We start from the raw sequence: 17,536 nt of genomic DNA, 5'->3' as shown, positions 1-17,536 counted from the left end.
AGTAATGTTTGATCTGAAAAGCAAAATGGTTTTAGCTTTACAAAATGTATTGCAAGGTGAATTGGGAAGAGTGAGCACAGTAGTGCGTGGAGGAGAAGAGACAGGGTTGTTATGTCAGAGCCAGTCGAGCTGCTCTCATCTTGCCATTATCTCAAGCACCCTCACATTACCATAATAATGGCTTTTAACCAAATGTAGCACTCTCCAAAGCGGCACAGGCAGAAAACTGTTTTAACCAAATGTAAAACACTTTTCGAAGAGCGGACTCGGAGAGTGGTAGACTGACGAGTGCTGTGCGGAAGCGATGTGTGGGATGGAGTGGGTGTTTCAGACCAGATATAGCCGCCTGATGCAATCTTGATTATACGTATAATGCACAGAGATCACATACATTCCTGCACAAGCCCCATCCATGTTTCTGTTAATTTGAACATATTAGCCTTGAGAACTCATATGTGTGCAATGTAATTCCCTGCAAAGTGCCAAAGGGAATAGCAGTCCAGAAATACTAGTGATATTTGAAATATTTCTAGTAGTTATTGTTTCCAGAGGCACGGTGGCAGACAGGGCATGTTCTCCCTGTCTGGGTGAGACCCCCCCACAGGTCAAATTCTCCAGCTACAGTATTTCTGACCAAGCTGAGCTCAAGATCTGGAGATGGCGCTGCACTGTGGTACTTCTCCTAAGGAGCTGCCCCAGCGCCACTGAAGGAAAAAAGGCGAGGGCAATTTTCCCTATGGGGACAATAAAGTAATCTAATCTAATTCGATCTAATCTATTGAATGCTGGGGGCATTGCTCCTTGACTCAAAATTTAATTGTGTATGTGTATATTATTATTATTATTATTTCAGATGAGAGTACCTAAAACGAACTGAATATCTGTTTAATTACCCGGCTTTGGTTCAGCACTGTACTACTGGCCCTGTTTTGGTTGTGTGAGATAGTCTGAGTCAGGTCTTGGCCAGGTGCTCTGCGTGTGTTTCCCGGGTCCAGATGGCCTCTCGGCACGTGCGCGGTGTCCTCCTGCCCCACCACCCAGCGCCACAGAAGGTCGACTCGACCGCGCCACCCGCCTCGGACGGCCACTATAGGAAGAGACTGTTATAAAAATATAATGACAAAGCAGCTCAGGTGCTAAACGCCTGTTCAGTGTAATTACTGTTGTTTCTGTTCCCTTTTTATCATAATCTCAATGGGACTTTCCTGGTTTAATAAAGGTCAATAAATCAATGAATAAAACAGTTACTTCATTTGGCTTGAGTGGGACTTGGAGGAGCAGTTGTGTGCTGCTTGTGTGTGGTGTTCAGTGAGAGCAGGAGGTGCCAGGAGGCTGCTGGGGCCCACAGATGGTCGGGTGGTTCCCTCTCTGTCCGATCTGGGTCGAGGCCCATGCTCTGATTATTGAGGCACCACCCACAGGTCTGTGCGACGACCTGCCGCTGACACACAGGGTTTGTGTTTGGTTTCAGCGTGACACTACCTCATTTCAACTGCATATTACCAGACTGTTTGTGCCAACTCCAAAAAAACAGACATCACCTCTGTGCCCACCTGACCCTCAGCCCCACTTACCCCCACTCATATTTTATGTAAATATTCACACAATTACAGTCATCAATGGCATTTTACACTGTTTTAGGAGTAACTTTGTAGTTTGGGGAGGTTGAGGACACTCTTTTTAGATGTTGATGTTTGAAAAAATAAACTTTGCAATAGACTCTCACCTACATTTTAGGTTGTTTCATTCCAGATGAAGTCAATTCACAAAATAGCGTCCATGTCAAACAATTAGAAGCAATTATTATAAAAAAAAAAAAAAAAAAAAACATGAACATACTGCCACTTGTGTGTTTTTCCCTGTACAATCTCAGGTATAAACATTGTGCTTGTGCTTCTATGTGGTCCGGTTCATTATTTATTCTCGCTCTAAAGCCACAGCGCGGGCATTAGCTGATCAGCAGCAGTGTGGTGGACATGAGCATCTCTGACAGTACATACACAGGGCTAATGGTGTCACACTTCACGGAGCTGTGTCCCTTTTGGTTCAAGCCGCTGCTCACCGTGATGCACATTATGTCAACTCCCATTCTTTACAATAATGTCCTTCACCAACTCGAGCCAGTGCACGCTCATGCACACAGGAGCACTCAGCATGGCAAACCCGCCTGTAATGAATTAATCACTATTGCATCTTCCATGTTGTGTTGTATGTATGTATGGGGCAGTAATATGAAGTGACAGGAGCTGCGGGCTTCCTTCCTCCCCTCCTCCTCCCCTCAGTCTCCCCGCTCTGACATTTCTATCTCTGCAACGTGGTCACCTGTCACTCTCAGAGCCGCTGTTAGCTCCTCACTTATCCCGACGCCAAGTGCACGCGCAAAATAAACACCAGGCTCCCCGAGTGGCAGCTCTCACCTAGTAATTATCTGTGTGCTGAGTGAGGCGTAAAACAAAGAACAACTTTAACTGACAACTTTTATGTGTAAAATGAGGCTTTGTCAGACTTGTTGTGACATAATTCACTGTTCACTCATGCTGGTGTTTGGGGCCGGGCTTATGTTGGACACATTTGACGTGAAAATGTATGTTGTTACAGAATGAAAAAAAAAAAAAAAACATGTTAACTTTTATGCCTAAACTTATGTCAAGTATGCTAATTAAATGCAATTGTTTTACGGTATGTAAATGTGACAGTGGGGAAAGAAATCACAATCATCTTGATCATCAAGCAGACAAAATACAGTATATGAGAGCTACAAATAAGAAAGTAAGTAAGTAACACATGAATATACTTTGATACAATTGCCATGTTACTGCGCAGAAAAATGCATCTTACATAACATATGCGTTTTGAAAATGTTATCTATACTATCAAATGTGAGCTAAAATGAAAATAAAACAGAAGTGAATTACAGAATATGCAGCTGCTCTAGGGCTGGGTACTTTTATTTTCCTGAATCAGACCCTGAATCTTTGGGTACATTTTCCTATTTTTTTATTGAGACAGGGGACTTATTTGAAGAAAACTGCCTTTTTATTATTTGTCTTGAACCATCATAAATGACTAAAAGAAGAATATTATTTTGGAAACAGAGTTCGGTTGAATTTGCACTTGCACAACTATCACATTAAAAACAATGGGCAAGACCAGGTATGAACCAGTTCTAAAACAAATCAAATCAGCATCAGAATGAAACTGGGCTGAAACCGAGACCAAAAAAGTATGAAGCCTCATTTTGCACATTATATTGCGATTATATTTTTGTGGATTTGTTGCTATTTGGAGAACTGGTTTCTCGACACATTGTATTGATTTTATTTGGGAAAAAGTAAAAGAAATCTCTTACTTTTCAGTCAGTAGAGGAACTCTTTATCCATTTCAACTACACTAAATAACATGTTCCTTTCATTGCATTGGTACTTTTGGCTCAAATATAATACAGTGCAACAAATAAGTATTCGAGCTTCAATACGGTGCACTAAAAGAGATAAAATTCCTCCACAAAACCCTCTTCTTCTCAGCTCATTCATTATGTAATGGGAATAGCTCTGTCTCACCAGCCTGCACCTTCTGTTCACCACCTGTACCCAACACGCTCCCCACATGACACCTCAATCTGTTCCTCATAGCAGCCGTGCATTATCCGCTACATTATTTCTTCCAATTGCAAATCTTCTCCATCCATGTGCCGCTCGGTGATTGACATGTCCAAGCGCCACCTCGGGTCGGAATTGAAAAGGTCAAAAGGTCTGACATTTCAACACAAAGCCAGCAGCGTTTTTTTCCCCTCTCTCATCGTACACGTGATCCAGGCATTATGCACAAACAGAAACAAGTGTCGTACGAGGGTTGTTGAATGAGCGTCAGCATCTGTCCATGACCTTAGCAATATATTCTGTGCCCATGTACGCTGGCCTTCAGAGATTGCATACATGGAATACATTTTGAATTATCTGTCTATCTTGCTTGGCACTGTTTGAACAATTTAAGTGTAATTTCAGGAAATGTAAATAAAACCATAACAACACAGATGGAAAACAGGAGGAAGAATAAACAGCAGCTCAATAAGACATTATTTGCATACATTCTCACATACAGATGCAGATGCAGGTTATAGAGAGGTGGCAACAGATTGCTTAAGGACGTCTTAACAAAAGAAATGAAATAGTGCGTTACTTTACAGTACAGTGTGCCTTTGTAAACTGAGACAGACCAATGATTTCAAGGAAAATAATCTATTGTTTTCTTTAATTAACTAAAATAAAGAAAATACGGTATGTACAGTTTACTTTCTACACAACTACTCCTTCCAAACATTTGTTCTTTATTCAATTGCAAATTTGTCAAAGCTACACACAATTTAGATTTTTTTCACCAGCACAGTAATATTGTAAAAATAGATCTAAAAGCAGCTCTTAAAGTCAAAATGGGACCGCTGTGTGCTGTCTTCATATTATTATAAAGCATTTTATCCTCTGCAAACCAGAAAGTGCGCTGGCAGCATGCGGTGAAACGCGCTTATAAACTATGATAAACTATGGCCTCTGTTCACTGCAAGGAGTAATAAATTGCCCGTAGTAAATGATTGTGGTTGTGGTTGTTTGTAGGTTTGTCCACCCTAAAAGAATAATCAGAACGTAAATGAATGAATGTGTAAACGATGTCACTAAATACCCATCTTAGAGAAAGAAACATGTTTATAAAGGGTATGCAAGAAACCTTCATGATATTTGCACTCTCGGTCTATAGATACAGTCTGTGTGTGTGGTCTGGCATGTGTGAAACTGCACTGTTGATTCAATGGGTAACACAAATGTTCCCCCTTTTAAGACATTTTGTTGCAAAATAGTATTCGTATTGTATTTTAAGCTCAACAAATTCATGTGGAGTCACAACTGAGTCTTAATGGACATTATTGACCTGGGAAATTACCCCAGAAAAGTAAACTGACTGTTCTCTAGATGTTATGTTCAGATTTGAGGCATTGGACCACTTTATTCTGTGTTTGAGTCTGCATTTGGTACAATAAACGGCATATATATGTGTTATTTCTTGCCCTGTGGGATAGAGCTGCTCTACATTAAATGAATGGATTGCTTCTCACCTTGAAGTCCGTTAGTGGCGTTCCCTTGGATTTCGGCTGCATCTATAATCGGTGCTTTCAATTTGAGACTAAACCAAAAGTACTTAATCTATGTTTAAACACCTAAAGAACATGGACTTTTCTACTTTGGATTGTGAAAATGTCATGTAAACAATTTTATATCTAGAATCTTCATGCCACCAAATAGAGACCGAGAACAATGTCTGTCCCATATTTCAGTTTCTCTTTTATCCATGAAAGACTTTCACTTTTCTGTCAATGGCCCGCAGCCATCTGAATTAATCATTGATTTTATCGGAATTGTGCGTCCGCTCTGACTCTCATCTGCCTTTTGAAAAAAAATAAAAATTCATTGTAGGGGAACATGCTTAATCAGATGAGAGTAGAAGAAGCGAGGGAGAAGAAAGGCATGATGGGAAAGTTCAAGGGGACTACGTTCAAATTAGACACAGACGGGACAGACGGGGAACACAAGGGGTTAGACCAAAGAACAAGGGATTCACTGAGCAGCAATTAAAAGAGGAACAGAGAAGAAGAAAGGGCCAGGCCTCTCGACAAATCCAAAAGAGTTTTTTGAAGTGTAAGAATTTCTCCTTTGTTGCCGTCATCAACAACACCTGCCACAAGTCATCTCCGTTTAAACGTCTCTAACTCCCACTTGATATCAGCAGAGAAGCTAATCAGCTGGTTAATAACCAAAGCCAACGTTTTCTTCCTCGTTCAAATAGTAAAGCGACTGCAGTGTAACTTTATTGGGGTATGTAGAAGACCACATTAAGTTCATACATTTGTTTTTCTCAAAACTGGATTATGTTTTAATGTGCTTTTTCTTTTAGCATTGTAGCTTGTATGCCATTGAACACCATGTGTAAATTATGCATTTGTGTTTGTACATTTCTACATCATCTCCACCATAATCAGTGTTGAGGAGTTACTAAATACATGTCACAAAAAGATGTTTTCAATCAAAGGAATACATTGTATGTAATTTAGACTTCAACGCTGTCTTAGTGAGAAAAGAAATTGCATTTTTTTCCTTCTTTAATTGGAGATACATCAACTAAAAATGATGTTGTTGGGAGGGCAGCACCTTTTATTTATTTTATTTTGTTTATTTTTATTCCATTGATTTTAGTGTGTTTGTTTGATTTAATTTTCTATTTGATTTTGTTTTTATATCTTATTTTATTACTTTTATCCTATTTATGCCTCTGTAATCTTTTACCTTGCTGTGAAGCACTTTGGAACCCTCTGGTTGTATAAATCGTGCTATATGAATAAAATGGATTGGATTGGATTGGATTGTTATTTTTAAACTATAATATTATGCAGGTTTTTGAGTGGACAAAGTATTTTTTTATTTTGATGCAGGTTTTCAGTCTTCTGTAACTGTAAGTATTCTTCACAACACTGTCCATAATAGTCATGCATAAAAGGCTGATGCTTTTGTTTAGCTGTTTATTTATTCTATATTCTATGTATGTATTTATCTATGTATTTATTGTATTTTGGGTTGTTCATCCATGATCCCCAAAATCTAGTTAGAAAATAAGGACCCTGTTACAAATGTATCTAGAACCACACACATTTTTCACACTTACCGTACATATTACTGTTTGTTGTGAAATATCCTAGTCTGAATAGAGCGGTATCTCTTAATATGTCGGCGGGGACAAAAGGCACAGCCGCTATCTCATAAACAGATCTTGGTTGACCCTTGTAGTAACATCATGGTCGACTCTTCTGCCTTTGGCCTAAACTTCTCATACTCCCCATCTTCCTGTACGGTGGCCCCCCGAGGACAAGTGCAGATGAAAAGAGATCTGCTCTTGTGGGAATATCAGAGCTGAGTGAGAGGGAAAGGGCTGCTATGTTCTCTTCCCCGCAAGATATTTCTGAGAGCAGGAAGTACAAAAGTAGGATTTGAGTTTTGCAGTTTTAACTCGCCCTGAAGTGTAAATAGAGTGTATAGGAGTGTATTGGAGACTGTGAAAATGTTACTTAAAACTTTGAAATGCATTGTTTTCACGTTGAGAGCATGGTCAGGTCAGGTTGATGTGCAGAAACCACAAACTATATCTATAAACATGACATAAAGACAATGGTTCACAACTGTAACTTGTCAGAGTTTTAAATTGTCATGATAAACAATAACCTTTTTAAAATTCAAATGCATTTTTTTTCTTCACAAAACACAACACAACAACACAAACATCATCAAAGAGAGTGAGATGTCCCTTGATAGAATGAATTTAAAAACACATACGCGTTCAGACATTTGCAGAAACAATACAAACACAAATGGTTCCACTGCTCCATCCCTCTCATTTACTCTCACCTACATTTACATGACATGACAAGTGGGGACAGAATCTGAAGAGATTATTGTTGTTGCCAGGTAACTTCACCTGTTTAAAACTGGAGCTGTTCATGATTTCTGTTGATACAGTATGACACAACACAGCTCAAACTGAGCAAGATTCTTTGTATAATGTGATTCTTTTCTCTTTTGGCACTGCATGTCTGAAGCTGATTCTCATGTTTAGACTTTAATTCAAGCTTTATTCAAACACACTCTAGCTACAAAGAACTGCCTGATTTGTACTTAACATTTTGTCAATAGGATATGAACCTCCCTTTTTCTCAAACACAGCATCTCTTGTTATTACATTTAGCATTTTATCGTTCTGCTTCCTGTCATTCTCCCTCCATCTCCAACAGATTGAAAGGTCTTACGTAACAAAACCACGTACCAAGCTGAAGTGGATCTTCACCTTCTCTAAATGCCTCACTTGTGTTACCACTTGAGTGTGAGTGAGAGACAAGCTGATAGGAAAGGTGACAGTTTAGAGAGCAAAGAGACGCACCTTTAATTGTTCATACTTAGACTGCAGCACATGGGAAAAGATTAGCCTGAGTGGGAAAGTACTCCTGCTGCACTGAAGCATTCTGGGAGACTGTGCCGCCCTGGGGCCATAGGTGTGAGGAAACTCCAAGAACAGGCCTATTTGAGAAACCAGTCTTTTACTACGTGGATGCTGAAAAAGTTGGAACATTGTACAAAGCAACTTTTACTTCCATTAAACACAAACACAAAAAATCTTAAACTGTTGGAACGAATATTTAGTGTCACCACATGCAGTGAAATGTACTGCAGAATCTCCTAAAACCATTAGGTACGTAAATAATATTCATGAATAATGATTAATAATGAAAAGGACAGTCCCTCTGTTTTCAAAGGCACACACACGTTACTTGATCAGTTGCTTCTTAAAGGTGTACTATGTAACCTTTCTGATGGAGGGTCCACCACCTGCTCCATGGAGATGATACTTTGCCTACAATGTTCCAGGTGTCAAACCAGGTCATTCCATCATATTTGTCTTTTAAATATTTTTGTATTTGTGTTATTTTCAGCATTAACACCTTTGACTGAATAAAAATAAGATGGATGAATTTGTGGTCAGACTGTGGAGCATTCCAGGCAAAGCAATGTTCATGGAGACAAGCAGGTGACACAATGCACCTTTACTAAATTATGTGACTGCAGTTTTTATTTTATTTTATTGATTTCATTGATATCTATTTTGCAGGAGGAACACTACAAATGGAAGTGGCTTTCATAATAGCATTTACGACTATTACGGTACTAGAAATAAATGTTGACTACTTTGTTCTACATCCTTGTGCGTCTATGGCACCTCCATGCACCTGGTGTCATTTTCACCTGTACAAAAGTGTTTAGCCCGCGATGATGTCTCCTTTCCTCATCTCTCTCTCTCTCTCTGCTGCTCCGCTCTGTTTCAGTCCCTTTAGGTGCTGTATTACCATAATGCTTCTTGTGACTGTGATGTACTAAGCAGTCGTATGGAAATGCAACATGGCAAGGAGCACATTATCTAGGCCGAATGCATTGCATCTGTAAGGAAAAGGCTGCTTGGTCATTAGGTGTTAAACCTCGGTGTAGTAGACAGGAGCAGCCGACTGCAGTTTTTCCCATGGTTTTGTGTTTTCTGTGGCGAACTTTGAGGAGATGTAGCCTTTCTGCATCTCACGTTTGCTTGTGCAGTTGTAAGGCTTCAGTATTGTGGTTTGTTTGGTGAAGATGGTATTCGGATTTACGCTTAATCCTAGATTAACTGTGAGCCAACATTCATGTTTTGCAAAGAAATTGGGTTTCTAGAAGGAATGTTGTTGCTGTTTGTCTCTAAAACCAGGTTTAACCAGCTGAAAAGTGCAGACCTGTAGATCCCTATTATTACTGTAATGGTAGACTTTCTACTATTCATTTCACGTCAAACGATAGCGAAGAAACCACCAAAACTATTAATTTATTCTTTCACTGACTCTCATCTTTGAGTATTAATTGATCCTAAAACCTTTATGTTCTCAGTTGTAGATATTCTAACTCATGTAAAAGAAATTATGTAATTATTTGATTTATCTACCATGTTCTGTAAACAACCAATACAGTTCTGCCATAAGGAAAGTATTTATAATAAATATGAAGATTTTGATAACTATGTCTCTCGGCTGACCGGGGAACCCCTCGGGATCCCCCCAGAGGAGTTGGAGGAAGTGTCTGGGGGGAGGGAAGTGTGAGGGTCCCTGCTTAGATTGTGGCTCCCGTTACCGGCCCCAGATAAGAGGAAGAAGATATCCAGGCATAGTTCATTGATTTATTAACACGATCATTTTCAGCTTTACCCCTGCAAAATGTAATGTTCACATTTGAATTATAATTTTAGTGCATAATATGATAAAATGTTGGATTTGTGCCCTCAGTGCAGGAGATCAGTCAGTTTATATGAATAATTAATTACCTTTCTGCTTTTGTCTCTGATTTCGGTCTTGTTTTTTAGTTTTTTCACTTACATTTCAACTGCAATAATCCAACATGATTAGTTTAAATGGAACTTAATCACTAACTTAATAATAACAGCTCCATTTTTTTCCATTTATTTTCAAAGACTTTATAATCTTCCCTTCTGTCAGTCCCACTTTTCCTCTTTCCAAGAACCCTGTGTTTGCATATCGCCTGCATCCTGTACGTGTTTCGTGTCGATGCATGTGTGCGATTATAGGTGTGTGTCTCGGTGGCACTAGGACCGAGGGATGAGTCACGTTGTTGCCGTGGGGACGCAGCTCTTGCCCTCCTCATAAATATAGCAAACCTTAAAGTGCAGAAAAATGTTCCTTCTTCTAAAACAGGACGAAAATGAAGCAAAGAAGTCTGCCATTGTATTAATATTTCAGCATTTATCCATGCAGTTTCAGAGCATTGTGGAAATCTCTGTAAGGCAGAGTCTAATGCTTTTAGTCTTATTGTGCTGTTTTGACGGGTGCGTGAGCGATGGATTTTGAGAAAAGTTTTTTAAAGGCAGATGTGGAGCTCAAAGTTTATGCGAGTCACGGGAAATAGTGCTTTTTAGTGGAGTAATGAAAGAAAAGTGTAATGGCGGTGGGGTTGTGACTTTGGGCATGGCTTAGGGGCATGCCACTCTGCAGATGCACCAATGTGTCAGCTATCAATCTCCCTTTTGCTCCTTTTATTTACTGTTTTCCTACCTCACGTTCACATAAATACTCTTCCCCTCAAATCCCTCACTTTTTGACTCCATGCGATTGTAGAAGAAGCTCATGAGAGGGGACAGCTAGGCCCCCAAACTGCACCCCTGTTGTATTTTTGACTTTAGGCTGTCAAACCTGTCACTGCCACATTGCATTTACTGTAAATAACTGTAGTGTTTGTTCTAGTGTGAGTGTGCTGTGACAAAATGTTAAGCTTCAAAACTGTTAAGCTTCTCCTGAGAATGACGGAAAGACATTTGTGCAACATGTGTACAAGTAAAACGAGAAGGAGCATTTACAGAATCTATGTCCAAAAACATAAGTCAGATACAATATTGATAATATACTCAAATGTTGTTCTCGAATGCAGATCAAAGTAGTGCTAAAAAACAATAACGCTAAACTAAGTAGATTTGGAATAAAGAAATATTAAAAGTACTTATGTTATGGACAGAATTTTCAATAGGAAGTGGTGTTAACTTTTACTGCTGAAGTTACGCTGTCAGTTTAATGTAGAGACAATGGGGTATATTTTTCTGAATTTAATGCCAACTGAAAACACATAATTGTGCTTTAACATGCAGGAGGTGCTTTGTGCAGGCCCTCTGTGACATCTCGGTGGGGATTTTACATGTGTTCCTCAAAAATGAACCCAAAATCAGCCGTAATGGATTTAGGAAAGGTTTAACAATTAAACTAAAACGACTGAAATACATTTAGTCCATCTTTCTGAAAATTAATCATTGCCCATAATGACACGCTGTGTTTTGAAAAGCTAAGGCACACATTTAACAAATTATGTTTGTCACTGCTATATATTTAAAATGTCAATTTAAATGCCAGCACACTTTACTTCAGCTTGTACATTTGTTTCTCAAAAGCATTTTTTTTTTCTTCAGTTATTAGAGAAACAGATGGAGGAATCCCTTTCTCGCCCTTTTCCCAAGGGACTACACATCTCCCTCTGCACCGAGGTGTTTCAAATGAAATACTATCTAATGAACTGGAAAAGCGGCCCCCACCTGCTCTGTGCTGTACAGCGCAAAATGAAAGAAGAAGCCCTGAGATTAAAACACAGAGGTATTTGCATTGCAATCTGTGGATGCACAGCCTCAGTGTGGCATCATGAGCCTGCGCTCCTTAATTGTATATCTCTGCAGCTCTAATTGCTTTAATTCCCTGTAATTAATCAGTAATTGCAGTGAGGAGCCATGCACAGCTTCGCTTTGAACGCAAAAGAACTTTTCAATATGGAGGACATAAATATAGATGAGAGGAGGGAACTGACGGAAATGGCCTGGAAACACAGACGAGGGCCAAGAGAGAAATAAAAGAGACATCACTCGTTCGACAGACAGACAGACAGACAGAGAGACAGACAGACAGTATACTTGCATTTGTGTCAGAAAACTCACGTTATTCATGAACAAAGGACAATATTCACAACAGTCCTGGTATTTGTTAGAACAGATACTTTGATAACAAGTAAGTTTGTGTAAAAGTAACAGAAACACTGCACACAGTGCGATAGTTCACACAATGTTACTCAAAATTAATATCCAGATCCTACAACTAGAACAGTAACTAAACTGTCATTTGATTAAGTATCGATACAGGAAGGAATCACATAAATGACTTTGAAATATGATTTTACCTTTTCTGAATAGTTTCAGAATGGTCTGGATGTTGTCACGGCTCCATGTTGTCGCCTTGTTGTGTACTATTGTGTTGTGTGGGTGGAGCTGGATGCAGTCTCGTGACGTCCCGTGCCTTAACAGCTTGTGCATGTGACTCGTTCGCTCTTGCTCATCCTGTTTCTAGCCCAGTCGCACTCTATTTCTTATTTTTTTTAATCTACAATACATCACACAACATTGCACACCATATCCTGATCAAACACGTGCACACCCCCATAACTCATTCACATTCACACCTCGTCAAGATCGTTCATGAAACTGCACGACAATGTATATCAGAACCAGTAAAAGGCCACATGGAGCTATTAAACAAAGTACCTTTATTTTGTATTGAAAATGATATTCAATTGTCTGAAAAAGTGTTTTATTTTCATTGTTGTATCAAAATTGGTATCAAGTATTAACATTGAGTTTAAAATATTAGAATAGTGACAACAACTATTTGAGCACAGAGCGGCTTCAAACAGAGAAGCACTGAATCACAATAATATCATCAACATAATATCACAGGTATCAAATCATAATTCGTTTTTTATTGTCTCATTGCTCAGCCCTATGCTCAACTTATTCTTTTACTTTTAAAGACTGAACATTCATCAACTACCTACTTATGTGCCACAAAAATGAAGTGTATTTTAATATACCTAATCAATGATGTAGACTACTTATTTTCTGTGGCTTCAGGTGCTTCTAGTTACAACTGTGAAAACATAAGTACAAACAATATGTGTGTATTTTAACCAAACCTGTTTTGTGTCTTGTTTTGAGTAATGGTCCACATATGATCCTTTGTGTTTGAGAAAACATTTTATGCATTTGCTGCTCAGTGTTGCTGAGGTAACATTCCTGTTTAAAAGTGACTCATGCTTGTGTGTGTTGGGCAGGAAGTGTTTCCAGGGAGAGCCCTGTCCCGTTCAATGGGGGTGAGTAGCCTCCCTCCCACACTGCTCTGTCACAAGGTAATCCCTCAGCCCACAGCTCTGCATTAATTCCCAATTAAGACTGTGGCAGCCCACCCACCAGTGTGTCCTTATTGCACAACTGGTTAATCGGTCAGAGTGCATTTACATATGCTGAGGCCAGCACACACTCAACTGTGCATGTTGTATAATGATGGTGTCTGTGCTCTTCCCTGCGCTCTGATGAAAGCAAACCTTTGTCATCCTCAATCGTTTTTTAAATGAGCACGACCGTCCAGTCTGTGGTGACCTGCTGCGCTCCTCCCCTCCATCCCCACCTCATAAACGGCCCGCTCCCTCGTAACAAGCACATTCTCATAGATCTCCATCAATTTGTGTCACACCAGGGATTCCCTGAACAAAGACGCCTTTGCCACATTACCCATAACATCTATGCATTATTAAGGCAAGAAATACAGGCAGCAAAAGTGATAAAGCTAAACAATTGGAGGTAGGAACATGGAGGAATTAAATAAAGAAATGACTAAAATGACTAAAAGACTGTAATTTTAAATACTGATATGACTATCAAATACAGATCCCGCTCCCTTTACCATGTCCCTTCATTAAAGAGATTTCCCAGGATGCATCTCAAGCGGTTCACACAGCAAGTCCATGGTCAGGCGTATATCTGAATAGCGGCACAATGCTATTAAAATGGCCTGTGTCAAAAGGTCTTCCATAAAATAACGATCATTTAAACAAGACCATATCGGGTCCTGAGAGAAGCGTACTGTCTCGTCTCTGCTGACCTGCAGCAAAGACCTCCAACAGTTGGTGCCATTCCCCTTTAAACTGAAGTCAGGATGAAGAGAATTTCTGAGGTAGCTGTCCATGGTACCAAAATAAAGTGATTAATCAGGCTTTATTTTTGGTTTTAATTAAAATACTTGTGCATGAAGACGCTGCTGATGAAAAGTGGGTAACACGTTAATGCCGCTCTAATGAGATCCATTTAGCATCAGCAAAAGGTCATGAACCAACAGTTCTCTGTCACCACTGAACACAGGCTCCATCCGACACGTGAAGCGCCTGAATGAGGGAAGTGTGACACACAAAGCATTTGCACAGTTTAGTAAATTTGAATCTATTGACAGTCACATTAAGGACCTCAGATGTGGTTCATGAGACACATTACCTCTCCTGTAGCCACCCCGACCTGCTCGGACCCTCTGGGCCGGCCCCCGCTGCTTTAAACACACACAGTGTACCTTTACCATCTCAACAGTAGCAGTAATAAGATCAAACTTGCTCAGTGAAACCCAACCTTTGTTTTATCCGATGGAGGCATGAAATGAGATTCTATTAATACCCTCAGCCCAATTGGGCTGGCTGACTCCCAACGGAGGCAGTGCTGAAAAGGTTAGGTGCGGCAATTACGCAGGTGGAGCTGCTGAGGAGATGGGGGTGAGAAGGAGATGATTCTGCCTTGATCACTGCGTCTGAAAAAGGTGTTATCAGCTGCGGTGGTGGCGCGGGTGAGCGAGAGGCACAGGAGGGGGGTGGGGGCTGCCAGAATGCCGTTAATGAGTCGCCTTGTTTTTTGAAGCGAGGAGTTGCCTTTTCAAAAGCAAGTCAATTAGAGCGGGGCTTGTTCTGTTGTGTTCGAGCTGCTGCAGAGACATAGCTGTCGCTGACCGGATGATCAATGCCGGACCCTGAGACTGTAAAACTGAAGCACATAGTAATGCCATTATGACCACTGTAGCTGTGCTGCCCTGAGGTGATCCTGACATCTGCATCGCTCAATGCAATACAACGCAACAAATGTGCTGCAACTGACGACACAAGAATATGGAACTATTTCTGACATGTGACTTGCATGTGTCAGCGCTTTTACAGGTGGATCTTCTATCTCTGAGAAATCTGTGCTGCTGACATAATTCAAGTGGCTATTGCTCCAATTTGTGAAATAATACAGCAGAACGAACAATTTATAGCTATGGACCAGTGTTTTGCAAACTGTGTTACACGAGATTCTTGTGTTAGAGTCAATTGTATTCTCTTCCTTTGGGTAAGTCTTAGTTTAAAACTAATCAAGTGATATAGTTCCATTTCAGACCTTGGACATCCTATATTCCTGCTTTGTTTTAGCAAGTTTAGATCTGCTGGTATTTGTGAAAACAATGAGATCCACTTCATACTGTAGACAATGCAATGAGTTACATTTTGTGGTTGAAAATCATAGAAACATTTAACCTGGTTGGTGCCACATGGACATTTTTTAAACCTGTTTCCAAGGAACAACTGTGCTCTCATGATCCAGTCGTGCATATCCATACAGACACTATACATTAGACACAACATGGGAATGACAGTTGATAATTGAAGCCCTCTAAAGCCTATTATGTTTCCTTCTTTTGCAGAGCAGGGGGAAAACAGCAGAAATTGGCCCCTTTTTTTTGCACCTCAACCTCTCTTTGTCTCCTCAGATTATCTGGTACTGCGGCAACACACCCACCATTAGTTTGCCAATGTGGCTGACCCCGGCCATTCATTTAATTGGCTGTTAATTGCTATTCTCTCCACAAGACACAATGTATATGCGGAGCTATATTTAGGCGCGCCCCTTGATAGCTCTTCATGCTAAATTACAACTTTCAAGGCCCGCGCTGAAGGGCCCCATTGTGGCTTGTCGTTCTCCCCCTGTGTGACTGACTGACAGGTCGGGGTGGGGGAGGGGAGGGGGGACATCCTGCTCCTGTCCCGCCCCTACACTGTGTCGCTGTAGTCAGGATTTGCGGCTGCACTGTGGGCTCTGACACCTGGATCACTCTGCCTGTCACTGCTGCTGTCCTCTCGGGCTCCACAGGAAACAAAGACACTTCCCGTTTGTCCCCAAGAACATCTCACTTCAACACATCACTTTCCCTTCCCCCCAATATGAGTCTAGTTCTGGTTTAGGTGTAGAGCCTGTGTAAGCGCATCAATGGTCTGGTCTTTTTATCCATACAGCTACTTTGTTGTCCATATAGAACATTTGTCCTGCTTTTGAGTCATTGTCTGTTGGTTCAGCTCTCACTCTCCACATTAATTGCTGGTCTGGCACAAAATGCAATGCAAATACACCTCAAGCTTTTGATGCTCCTCTCTGTACCAGTGGTTTAGTGGCTGAAACTGGCTTATCACATTTGTCCATAAAGTTCCTTCTGCCATGGTGTAAAATTGTTTTAGTAATCAGTAAACTAGTCAGCGATTATTTTTTGGACTCAGTAAAAAGTATTATTTCAAATATGACTTGGAGATTTAAATAAAGAAGTATTTTTTGTGAGAAATTACAAAATATATAGTCGTCTCTAATATTCATTCTTCTCTAATTGATCTAATATCTCCGGATAACAATCAACTATTAAATCATTAAACATTGTGAATGATCATTTTAGTCATAACTGGTATTATTAGGGTTATTGTGATCATTGCAACCCCAGATGGGAGATAAATGTGAGATGTTTCTGCTGTTCAAATCAGGAATAAAAAAGAGACCTAAGCATTGACTTTTACTTGTTGCATAAGACAAATATCAGAGAAAAAAAAAAGACTAATTAAAACTTTTCAAGGTGGTAGATGAATCCATAATATTTAATTCTGGGAAATAGAGATCTGATAGTTTTCCCCCTATACATTCCTCAGTCTTCTTATCACATCACTGTCTGTGTATTTCATCCCTCTCCCATGTGCTTTCTCCATTATAGTGAGTGTTCCATGGCCCAGCTGTGCCTGAGTCATGTTGGATTGCAGGACACAACGAAAACACAGGGACGCAGATGTGAGTTTGACTGATGACACGGGCCGGCGGCTGACGTCATGGACTGGAAATCCCGGATTATTCACTCTTTGCCCCCTCACGCAGCCCTTCTGCCCCTCATCGGTCCCTCTATCCCATCCGTCAAGTCACTTTTTGTTTTTACAGCAAATCCAGGTTTGTCAAAGGCTGAGGTGGTGCAACAAGAGGGAAAGAGGGAGAGAAATCTTTGGACGTTCGAGGAGGTTTCTTGATTTATGCCTCTGACTTTTCATTTGTGATTCTATGATTATCTCAAGGGAGCGGAGAGAAGGTGAGGGAGGGTGGAACAGGGGGGTGAGCGGCTTAATAATGTGTACATGCCCACAGCGACGGGGCAGACGAATGAGAAAGAGATGCTTTTTTTTTCAAAATTAAGAAAGGAAAACCTCTGATTAAGTGTATATCTGTCACAAGCAGT

The 17,536-nt window shown here is 40.3% G+C and overlaps 1 long non-coding RNA gene across 1 annotated transcript in view; it reads left to right on the top strand.

Moving 5' to 3' along the window:
* The window catches only part of LOC140354267 (uncharacterized), a 38,383-nt gene that overhangs the window by 15,586 nt on the left and 5,261 nt on the right, over nucleotides 1-17,536 (top strand). The window contains exon 2 of the long non-coding RNA XR_011925957.1: nucleotides 17,027-17,100. This is a non-coding gene — a long non-coding RNA (uncharacterized lncRNA). The remainder of the gene's footprint in view (nucleotides 1-17,026; nucleotides 17,101-17,536) is intronic.

The sequence above is a fragment of the Eucyclogobius newberryi genome, unplaced genomic scaffold (assembly GCF_026437365.1).
Source record: "Eucyclogobius newberryi isolate DKJ021-1_F unplaced genomic scaffold, fEucNew1.0.hap1 SCAF_11, whole genome shotgun sequence".
NCBI lineage: Eukaryota > Metazoa > Chordata > Actinopteri > Gobiiformes > Gobiidae > Eucyclogobius > Eucyclogobius newberryi.
This window is presented reverse-complemented; position numbering and strand designations above follow the sequence as displayed.